Source organism: Adiantum capillus-veneris, chromosome 24, assembly GCF_014529385.1.
Source record: "Adiantum capillus-veneris isolate H3 chromosome 24, ASM1452938v2, whole genome shotgun sequence".
Lineage (NCBI taxonomy): Eukaryota > Viridiplantae > Streptophyta > Polypodiopsida > Polypodiales > Pteridaceae > Adiantum > Adiantum capillus-veneris.
This window is the reverse complement of record NC_140954.1, coordinates 88,411,775-88,423,531: the sequence shown is the minus strand read 5'-3', so window position 1 is coordinate 88,423,531 and position 11,757 is coordinate 88,411,775. Positions and strand designations below refer to the sequence as shown.

General features: G+C 42.5%; 1 pseudogene; it reads left to right on the top strand.

Annotated features, from left to right (window-relative positions):
- Positions 1–761: 761 nt before the first annotated feature.
- LOC147426724 (uncharacterized) lies at positions 762–1,547 on the top strand (annotated as a pseudogene).
- The last annotated feature ends 10,210 nt before the right edge of the window (positions 1,548–11,757 follow it).

The following is an 11,757-nucleotide window of genomic DNA, read 5'->3' as shown; positions in this document are numbered from 1 at the left end:
AAGCTAGTATGCATGCATTCAAGCTTGCATTGAAAACCCGTGTAGAGGCATGCATTGAAAACCTGTGTAGAGGCATTCATGCATTCAAGAAGATATATTTGTGCACATTGCATTTTTTACTGACCTTCAACTGGCTTGCTTCACATGCATTCATGTCTTGTGCATAGTTGGGACCGTACTCGTATGGATTGCAAATCATAGTGCTATGAAGAAGCATCAATGAGTGATACTCTATCAGTGTGGTAGCTACCACCTGCAACACTCATTTAATATAGGGAAAGTGCATTAGAGATCATCAAGATTGTAGCATTCAACATTCTGCAAAAAACATAACAAGTTGGTAGCATTATGTTAGCCAGCTACTACCAATCAAAAAGTTCATTTAGCAAAGAACTACCAAGGTGGTAGTTACATGGTATCTATCTGTCTGGGACACAGGTAGTTTTACCACCTATTCATGCACATGCCCAGCCTACTTCTGCTCCTGCTCAATGCAACAACTGATGTTTAATGTGAAAACTTTTGTAAAATTGTGATATTATAAATGCTCACCATGCATTAAGTTATCTAAGTTTTCAGTAAATTTATGGTCGTATATGTTTCAAGCTTAAGTGTTGAACCATACTTCAATCATACTTCCATACCCGTATGCGTTCTCCGTATGGAAACAACTATGGTCATATGTTTTTCCCTGTATTTTACACGGCAAAGGCCGTTGGTGCACTCCATATGTGCCATTTGAAAGGAAGACAGTTTTTTGCATGACAAAGCATCAAGCACATGAAGTAGATGACCTCCCCAACTCTGGAGTGGATGCTCAACTACTGACTAAGGCAGATTTCACCAACGAAGATTGGTTGAAATGCTTTAAGGAGGTGCCGAAGAGGGGCAACAAAGTAAAATGTAGAGATGTGAAGCTAGAGCTCTGGAACACGTTTTATGTATTGTTCACATCCGTGTATCAAGAACCTCCTGGAAATTATGGTATGGAGGTGACTAAAGGATTTGCTAGAGGCTTTCTATATGAGCAGTTGAAGGGACAGGTTGACTGGGCCTTGTTTTCAAAAAGTATTGTCACAAATATGGATCCAGGAAAATTACATGCAAAGAAGCAGCGATGGGCAACTTTCCATTCCTCCTCTGCCCCTAACACTTCGCGGCGAATGACGAGGACTCTAGATCATTTGGAGGCACCCCAAGAAACTCCGATTAATACAGTGGATGATGTGCAGAAAAAGAATTTATTTGGTCCACTATCTCTTACAGAGTTAGATACTGTTTACAACATGGTTGTAAGCAAGCATTCTTTTGCATTGTCAGAGTATAATGAATCTTGTAAGAAGCTGGAATTGCTTCAGGCTGATGTGCACCGAAAAAGGTGCCAACCTCCTAGTGGAAGATCTCAGAGGCCAGTTGAAAGATGCAGAGGCTGCATTACTAAAGGCAGAAGGTAGCGTCGATGTTGTGGATGCAATGAAGGTGGAGCAACTTAAAAATACTATCGGCATGTTGTCACTAACACTCCAAAAATTGCAAGTGGTAATTGAGGAAAAGGCACCACTTGATGCCATGGATAGTGCTCTAAAGGAGAGAGATTTTACATAGGAGTGTGCATAGGCGTGGATGGATTTTGTGAAGACCATGCAGGTCAAAAGAAATAAAAAAAATTTCTTTGCACCTCCGCTAAAAGTTCCACCTGTGGATATGGCCACCTTGCCTTTGGACAAAGTTTGTAGTGCTTATGGGTTGACGATGTATGACGACGATGCACTTGGCATGTTTTCCTTGCCCTGCAATCATGCCGTTCACATGTACTGTTTTCGCCATCTTGTTGCAAGCAAAGAAACATGCATGGAGATGGGATGCATGCAACTAATTTTGCATACCATGCGGTCTTTGGTGATCCTCGGCAGTACAAATGCCAATTTCCAAGGAGTGCAATCAAACACCAAACCCTCATCAGTGCCGTTAAGCATGGACCATGGTATACACCCTCCTGTATTTTGTAGCATTGAGCTTAAATTTTTATTTTTTTGTTGTTTCCGTTATCAAGGGAACCCTGCTAATTGTAGCTACTAATACAAGACTGGTAGCTACTAGTACAATACTGTGGCTACCACTCTCATAATGGCAGCTATCATGCTAATCCTCGTAAGGCTAGCTACCAGGCTACCATTCTTCCATGAGCTGCTATTCTCCCATGGAAGTCTTGCTGGTGGCAAGGTAGCTACCATTCTTCCGTTAGCTATTGTTTTACCATGGAACTCTTGCTGGTGACAAGGAAGTTCTCACTGTCAACCCTGGTAGCTACCAATATAATAGTGGTAGCTACCATTCTGCCATGATCTGCCATTATGCCAAGGAAGTCCTGGAATTGACAAGGTGGCTACCAGGATTGCATTGGTAGCCGCCATTCTTCCAAGGAAGTCCTGCAAGTGACAAGGTGGCTACCAGGATTGCATTGGTAGCTACCATTCTGCCATGAGTTGCCATTTTGCCAAGGAAGTCCTTCAAGTGAGAAGGTACCTACAAGGATAACATTGGTAGCTACCATGATAGCATCTGAAGCTACCATGATGGCAGGGGGCAAGGTAGCTACTAGGATAGCATCTGGTAGTACTGCTAGATTATTAGTGTTTGCTTGGTAGCTTCTGCTGACCTGCATGTAGCTTGATAACTTGTTCTTAATTTCTTATTGTGAAGAACAGAATTCAAGGTGTTGGTACATGCTGAGAAGGAATATGTTTTAGATAAAGGTTGTTGCCAGGATTTTATTCTGTTAACCACCATTGTTAGATTGCTTACTACTAGGATAGCATTGGTGGCCCCTATGTCATCTTGGCAGCACTCAGTGAGCCAGCTACCAGGGTGGCATTGGTAGCTACCAGGATAGTGGTGGTAGCTATCAGTGCTTGCCTGGTAGCTTCCACTATCATGCCTGGTAACTTCCACTGTCATGCTGTAGCTACATGTAACTTGAAACAGCAAGTTCTGAATCCCTTATTACTTTTCATGACTATAGAGGCTGAGCCAGAGACTACAGTTGAGAAGGAAGGTGTGTTAGAGAAGTATAGTCCTGAGAATGGAGATCAAGTAAAAAATTCTCCTTCATCAATGAAGGACAATGAAGTGTCAGCCACCACAGACACCAGTCCCTCCATCCTGCAGACCATACAAATGATGCAAAGGGAAAGAAAGCGAAATATGACAGGTGTTAATTCTGGTTTTGTTTTTTCCTAAAGGTAGATAATATTGTTTAAGGTTCATTCTTGTTTATTGTTTCTTCTCTCTTGCAGATGGAACCGCCAAAAAGCCTACAGAGGATGCAGAAGGGCAAACAAAGACATCAAAGGACCAATTAGCCATAGAGACTGGAGAAAATAGTAACATGGAATCTGGAAGAAAAGGTGCTACAAAAACCAGATTTAGAAAAAGACTCCAAACATAGTCTCAATATTTTTTCTTTGTAGCCTATCCCCATTTTTGGCTCTTTTCCTAAATCTTGTCGCCGTTTTTGGCTTTGTAACAATTCTCCATTTCCTATGAATTAAGAAAGCCAAAATCAAATTTTTTTGGTCCTGTCCATCATTGTTGTTTATCTCATTATTTTTTTTATGTTCAGATGCTGCCACTAGTAACATTGACAATATTGATCACATAATAAGTATGATAGCATAGTCTACTATGAAAGACCCTCCTGATCTAGATGGTTCATTAGGAGTTGAGAACCAAGTCCCATGTGCTAGCAGCATTGATGACCAAGAGGATAAAAACACGGAGTTTTTTGTCCTCAGTACAGGTGAGGACACGGAGATTATCATGAAAAAGTCTGAACCAGGAAGGGAAAATGGTGATGCATCTGTGGATGCAGGTGGTGATGCAAGTTGTGCAGTTGGTGCAGGTGATGACACAGAAATTAAAATTGATAAGTCTAAACCACCTCGGGAAGATGGTGACGCATCTGTGGATGCAGGTGAAGACACAAACATTATCATTGAAAAGTCTGAATCACCTTGGGAAGATGGTGATGCATCTATGGATGCAGGTGGTGAAGCAAGTTGTGCAGGTGGGATAGTTGGTGCGGGTGAGGACACAGAGATTACCAATGAAAAGTCTGATTCACCTCAGGAAGATGGTGATGCATTTGTGGATACAGGTGGTGATGCATGCTGTGCAATTGGTGCAGGTGGTATAGAATATGTAAGGCACGATGATGGGACGCGGTCTCGGCAAAGGGAGGATGGAGGAGGTGCAGGTGGTGTTGCAGATTATGTTAGGAACGATGATGGGACGGTGTCTCATCCATGGGAGGATCTTGGGAACATATTGTTTAAGAGTAAGCCAGCTCTAATCCTTGATATTAATGGTGTCCTGCTGACTTCATTAGACAAGAGGTACCATTTATAAAAGCCTGTCTACTAGAATGATCTAGAAATTGTAGACAAAGCAGGGGTTTCTTATAGGTATAAAAGGGATGCACCTGCATTCTTGTACTGGTGCCTTGTGCACTTTGATGTATTTGTGTGGACCTGCTCCATGAAGACTAAAGAAAAAAACCTGTTGAGTGCCTGCTTTCGTGATTAGTTTCCCTAATTCAAGGAAATTCTTGCACAATAGGATTGTGTAAGAGATGCTACAATCAAGATAACTGGTGGAAAGCCTGTATTTTACAAGAAGCTAAGTGACTTCTGGGAGAAAAGAGGTCAGTACACTGCTACGTTGTCGGGGGATATGTGTTCGCTACGTGAGCCGCACAGGCGCCGGGCCTCTGGCTGTGGGAGGTGTGAAAGAGAGAACAAGAGACAATGACAGCTCTGCCAATCACCGCAATCATCAATTAATTGATTATTACCTTGAGTACAACTTAGTCCTTAGCCAAGGCTGGCTGTTAACAGGGCCGTCACTTGGATCATTTGCTAACTAGGAGTTTAAGCTCCCGCTTTACAGTATTAACCGGGCCGTTAACGACACTGGGGCTTATCAGAATGTTAAATCAATTTTTAGGTGATGACGGTTATGGAAATTTTCCTCATGTTGCTTCATCTGCTTCAAATGCGCCGTGGATTCTGCATTCTTCAATTCTACTCACTACATCAATCATCAAGCTTCAGTAGTTATTGATTATCCTGCTTTGTGCCCTTGCACTTACTTATCTTCCTGCCGTTTATGAATTTTAACGTCTCCTCTAATCCACTTGCTCTGATCGCCTTTGGTGCTCCGAATCTCTTTTTCTTGAGTACCTTATCTTGCCGGAATCTGCTTATCTGCTCTTGCCAAGCATCCTTTCCCTTTCCGAGATCCGCCTTCTCCTCTTTGGCTTGCTCTGGCCTTGCTTGGAATGTCTTCTTGCCTCAGCTTGCTTAAGCCTTAACAAGATTTTTTCTCAAGCTCTATTGCTTAAGTTCCTCCGGGATTCTTGCTCCTTCGACCAAAGTTCACGCTCTTTCATATTTGCTTTGCTTGCTTTGACAAGCTTCCTCGTCCAAGGTCCTTCGGCCTCATCCTTAGCTCGAGAGCGAGAGAGAGAGAGAGATTTCTTTTGCTCCTTACGATGATGAGAGAAAGCAAGCAGGATCCTGTCCGAGCTTCCTTCCCTTTTCTTCCCAAGGGCCGAGAGAGAGAAAGAGAGTGAGAGAGAGAGAGAGAGAGAGAGAGAGAGAGAGAGAGAGAGAGAGAGAGAGAGAGAGAGAGTAAGAACTCTTCTCAAGTATATGATGGAGAGAGAGAGGCTTCCTTCTTCTTCCCTTGCTCGTTTGCTTCTCCACACACTTCTCATGCAAAAAAAAAACCCTATTAATAGCCCTCTCCCCTCCCTTAGCAATGACGGCGCCATCGTTGCTAGGGAGGCGTAAAAAACCCCCCTGCTGACGTGGCAGCCCGGATCCCGCCTGCGTCAAATCCACCAAAAATTTGACCGAATTTCTGCACGCCAAGCTCCTAAGCATTTTTCTCGCTGTAGCGAGCTCGTCCGAGCCTTTTGTAGCCCAACGCGAGCCTCCTTGCACCCCCCTGCGCTACTGCCCGTTCGCCAGAGGCCATGGCCTCCTTTATTTCTTTTGTTTCCGACCTTCTTTATTTTGGGTGGCCATTAAATTGGCTTTGGGCGGGCTAGGCTTGGGTTCACTTGCCTTGGGCTTCATAAATTGGGCGGCCATGCTTTGTTATGATTTATGGCTCATGGGTGGCCCTTAAAACGGTACCCCATTTGGTATACATGCTGGCCAAGGCAATGCCAAACACGACATCCTCGGGCAATTCAAAGGGCACCTTATTTAATATGCATATCGACTAAATCAAGACAAGCTTTCGTAAAGGCACCAAATTTGGCTAAAGGCATTGCCTAACATACACACCGACTAAAGCATCCCCAAGCACAACATCTTTCTTCAGCGGCCCCCGTCGAGAAACCTCATCATGAAATCTATTGCCCGTATCAAGAGACGACCTTAAAAAGATTCCACTTAAGCATTTATTGTGCTCTCTGAAGAGCATCACATCTAGCTTACATCTCAACCAAAGCACTGCTATCTTGAGCACTTATTCTACTGCATTCGAAACCCTGGTTGCTACTCTAGAACTCCCAAATGGCACTCCGACCGCGCCGACTAAACTGGCACGGAACCGGCCCTCGGAGAATCTTTAACGGTCCATAACCTAGCAACCATAACTCCCATCTGTGATCCGAAAAGACCGACATGCTCCACAAATTGAGAACTTCAGGCCCGTGCATTCATTTTATTTTTGTCACCTCAGTTGCAGTTGCCCAATCTGGTACGGATCTGCAATCGACTCAAACTTCGAACTGCCATAACTTCTTCACCGTAGCTCCAATCGACAAGCCGTAAAGACAGGCCGGTAGAGCACTTCAAGCACTATAGTTCTAGCCATAAACTCCCATTTGTGCTCACTTCAAGCATAATCATTTTTGGCATCATTGAGGTATCTGTTTTAAGCCGCATCTGGCATACATTAATAATTAAACTTGGCCTGTTAACAAGCCCTGATCGTTGCTCACTAAATGTGTGGGCTTCAAAGAAGTTTAGCTTGCATTTCTCTACTCTTTTTCTCTACATGGCACAGCGAAGCTGCATGACAACGTCCACAATTCTAGTGGATGGCACACACTACAAGCAGCTGTGGAATCCTCCAAGCACTTTCTGCATTGTGAAGAATATGGAAAATCAAAATCCCGTTGAGATTCAAGGATATCTTACAACAACAGTAAGATCTTGGCTCACGGATTGGCTTTGCATGGAAGATCGCCTCAAGTATGCCGAGGACTGTGCACTGCCGAGACCGATCGATAACCTGAGCATTGGGATCTCAAAGCAGTGGCATCTAGAGTATTATGGCTAGATATATTATCCTGACATGTAACCATGATAAGCGATGTAAACAGTCAACCATTTATTGGCTTATGCAGTATTTTTCTCACTTGTAATGATGACACAATGTAGTAAAGCAACTTTTTTAAACTTGTACACTTGTTTACATTTTTGCATTCTTCATCATTGCAGCTCCACAGTTGCACAGTTACAAGTACTTAACACAGATTCCAATACCAGGAAATGTTAAGGGTAGCTACCAGTCTGCATAGTAGCTACCCTTGCAGGTACTTAGCTACACTTGTTTAATTTTTCTATGTCTGTTGTGGAGATGATTTATTTCTTATGGCTTAATGTACACGCGGGAGTACTGGTGGGCACTTGGGTTGGTTCTATTGGTCATGATCATTCATGCATCAGATGTATTCAACATTTACCAGAGTCACATGTCCATTGTCTCTTAGGACTCGCACATGCAGCCTTGAATGTTTGAAAAGTGCTTCCACGTTTGCACGTCCCTACGCTTATTGTGAACGGCTCCTTATCGCCCCCAATGTGACGACCCCACCCCCCTCACGACATTCAGCTATAACGGTGCCGATGGTTAAGGTGGGGGAGAAGCAGGAGCTTGCAAAAGACTGGTAACACCTGCTCCTGCGAGCCTGCAAAAGCTAACCTTATCCTCTGTCAACACAACCATTGAGCAACTGCCTACTGTCAGTTGGCTATCCAATTAGGGGCATCGAACCCTTGAATGGTCGGCTGCATGTGCGAGTCTCATCTGGAGTTGCCCTCAACTCCTTTTTTAGGGAAAGGCTTTCAATAGAGTGTTCATGCTATCTGTCTCAGGATATCACATAGGCATTTTAGACACGATTCAAGAAATTGCAAAACAAGGTGATGCTCAGCATAGAGATTACGGAGATTCCCCCAAAGCAAAAAAGAAAAGAAAAGATGCTGAAGGGCCATCAAAAGCAGCTTAGATTAGAACTAGGAATGCTATACATCAGAACAAGTGCTATTGTAAATAGCCTCATATGTTTCTAAGGAAAGTAAGAATTTTCTTGTACGTCCCACTTTCTGCATTGGGAACTTAATAGCTCGTACAAGGTGGGATTGCAAGGTGGCTTCAAGCTCAGAATTTAATAGCTAGAACTCATAGGGATTTTCTTTTGCTTGTTCGTACCAAACTCCTTTGACAACAAATGAGCCAGAATTGCAAACATTCCCCCATGCATCTCTTAGCAAAGCTTTAGTTTGAGTCTTTTTTGTTGTACATTTCAAGACATAGAAATCCACAAGCTCCTTATTAACATGAGGAGCTATAACATCAAAATTGTCACCAACATGAAGTGCATCACTCAATGCATCATGGTCTCCTTCATATGAAAACTCTTCAATCTCATCATCATCTTTGACATCATATGTTGGTTCAAGGGTAACATAATTCCATGCAGAAACACGTGATTTGTTTGAACACCTCCTCCAGCTACCTTGCAAACAAGCACTACAAAAGCATGAGAATTGCCGATACCTAAGAAGTTTTCCATTTATTAAGGATTAGCGGCTGACACAATGTAACCCACGTGCGTTAGGCACAGATTTACAATCCCAACGTTGGCTTCTATCCACATCACCTACTTTGAACTCCCAAAACAGTCGAGTAACTGGTCGTAACTGCGAAGAATACATGGTTGTAGCACCATTGGACATGGTTTCTCTCAAAAATGGCACCACATCTGCTGCACATTCTAATTTCACAAAGTGTGGCTTTAGCTTCTCCTGAGTGAGATGCCTCTTAATAACAACACCTGCACCATCATGTTTGTCCTTCCCATGACCTGAACCTGAAAAGTGGTGTATCATTTTCAAACTTGTCAGAGTTCCATATCGAGAAACAAAATTAAAAGGCCTCTATGCTTTGAACTGCGAGGATGCTCCATCTGACTAGACCCAATGTTCTTTGAGCGATATTCCTAGCTCTTTCAACCAACCATAATGGAGCAAAAAGCAATGTTGGACAAAAAGAGTATCATGGTTTTTATCATCAGATATATAGAAATGATAGTATTTTTGGTTGGACACTATCTGCAATCCTCACATATATAGAAATGATAGTATTTTTGGACACTATTTGCAATCCTCACATATGTAATGTGAACGAAGATTGTCACCTGGCTAGAAAGTGTAATTTTCAGCGAAATCCACCAGTGGCACTACCACATCTTCAGGGAAGATACGTAGACAATCTTTAAACTGCTTGGCCTGCCATCTGTAAACAAAATTGTGCTTTTTAAACTTACTCAGATGATCCTTGAACAATATGAAAAGCTGCGTGCACTGCATCTCCTTGTGAGAAAGAACTTTTATTTTCTTCTTTTTCCCTGAATCTGTTTTGCCAACTTCAAGGTCTTCAAAAATCTTAATAGTTACCATGTGTGCACCATTTAACTCTTCAATCGAGCAAATTGGTAGCTTCTTTGAAGGCCCACACGAAGAGCATTCACCAATCAAACACTTCAGTGCAAAAAAAATTGACCCGCTAGCCTTCGAGCATAAAATTGACTCCCAAAGCTTTGTAAGGCTAGGGCACTGATTTTTGTGAGCACTACATTTCAAATCTGCACCACAAATATCACATTCACAACTACACTCGTTCCCATGCACACCATAAGAAATCTGCCTTATATGGTTTATAGCATCCCTCAAGAATGACATATGAATATGAGTGATGCAACAACATCTGTAGCGATCTTGAAGCTTGCGTACAAAATAAGGTTTCAGCTTTTCAAATGTCCTTTGGTGATTTTGTACCTCTGGGTGACTCTGTTTGACGGCGGCAAGAAAGAATTCTACCTGCATTAAATAATGATATTCAGTACACTTATTGGAAAAATCATAACTTATGGTTGACATGAAAAATTGAGATCAATCTGGTGGAAGCTAGTATAAGAATGGTAACTAATACTTTTGTGATCAGTGGAAGGAGAAAAGTTACAAGAGCCGGAGTCTAATAGTAGAAAGAACTTGAAGACCTGGTTGTTATCAGACTACCTAAGGGTAGCTACCAAGTTAACAGTGGTAGCTACCAGGTTGACAATGACAGCTATGGGGTTGACAAAGATAGCTACCAATCCACCAGGACTGCCATGGAAAACTAGTAGCTTCCACCAAGATTGCCATGGCAGACTGGTGGCTTCCACCAGGATTGCATGGCAGAGTGGAAGCTATTACTCTCAAAATGGTAGCTAATATTTTGTGATGAGTGGAAGGAGAAAAGTTACAAGAGCCTGAGTCTAATAGTAGGAATAACTCTAAGACTTGTGGCTACCTTTACCATGAGTAGCACTGTAAGGCTGGTTGTTATCAGACTACCTAAGGGTAGCTACCCGGTTGACATTGATAGCTACCATGTTGACAATTATAGCTACCAATCCACTAGGATTGCCATGGGAAACTGGTAGCTTCCACCAAGATTTCCATGGCAGACTGGTAGCTTCCACCAGGATTGCATGGCAAACTGGAAGCTATTACTCTTAGAGTGATAGCTCCAACTAGCACTAAGATACTGATAGCTACCAAGTTGATAATAATAGCTACCAGCACACCAATACTACCATGGAAATCTGGTAGAAAGACTTATCAAACTGGTGGCTACCTTATCGTGACTGTGAGACTGTAAACTAGCATGTTGAATGTTGTAGTAGCCAGCAAATTTACCAAGAACACCGTGGCAGATTGGTAGCAACCCCTATTAGACTAGTAGCTACCTTTACCGAGGACAACATGGACGCTACCAAATTTTGAGAGTGGTAATTATAAGGATCACAATGCTAGCTACCAGTCATGTATAGTAAGCTACCTATTTGGCAGTGGTAGTTACTAGGTCTAAAGCAATGTGCAACATGGACACTACCAAAGTTTGAGATTGGTAATTATAAGGATCACAGTGGTAGCTACCAGTCATGTATAGTAAGCTACCTATTTGGCAGTGGTAGCTACTAGGTCTAAAGCAATGTGCAACAATAAGCAAACTGTACAACAGTCAGCTGAAGTACAACCAAACCAGTGCCATAATTGTCAATGAAAATAAGCTTGTAGATACTCAAGAATTCAAAACAAACCTGGGGTTGCTCAAGAAGATGCACTGAGTTTTTATCGAATACTTTGCGTGCAATACGCTTTCTAAACACATCCTTTTTGTTGGGAAATATGCGAGTATTGTGAGTCCAGAAGCTCACCACTTGGCCTTCACTTCCTTTGTAATTACACTATTTGTGTATGGTTGTCGCCCACACAAATGCAATGGCAGTTTTGTATGATTATGTTTCAATCGAGATCTAGCTGCATAGAAGCTCCTTCGATGGATACCAAGAAGCCTCGATGCAGCTTTTATATTTGGTTTTATGCTTGTGTGATTCATAACCATCAT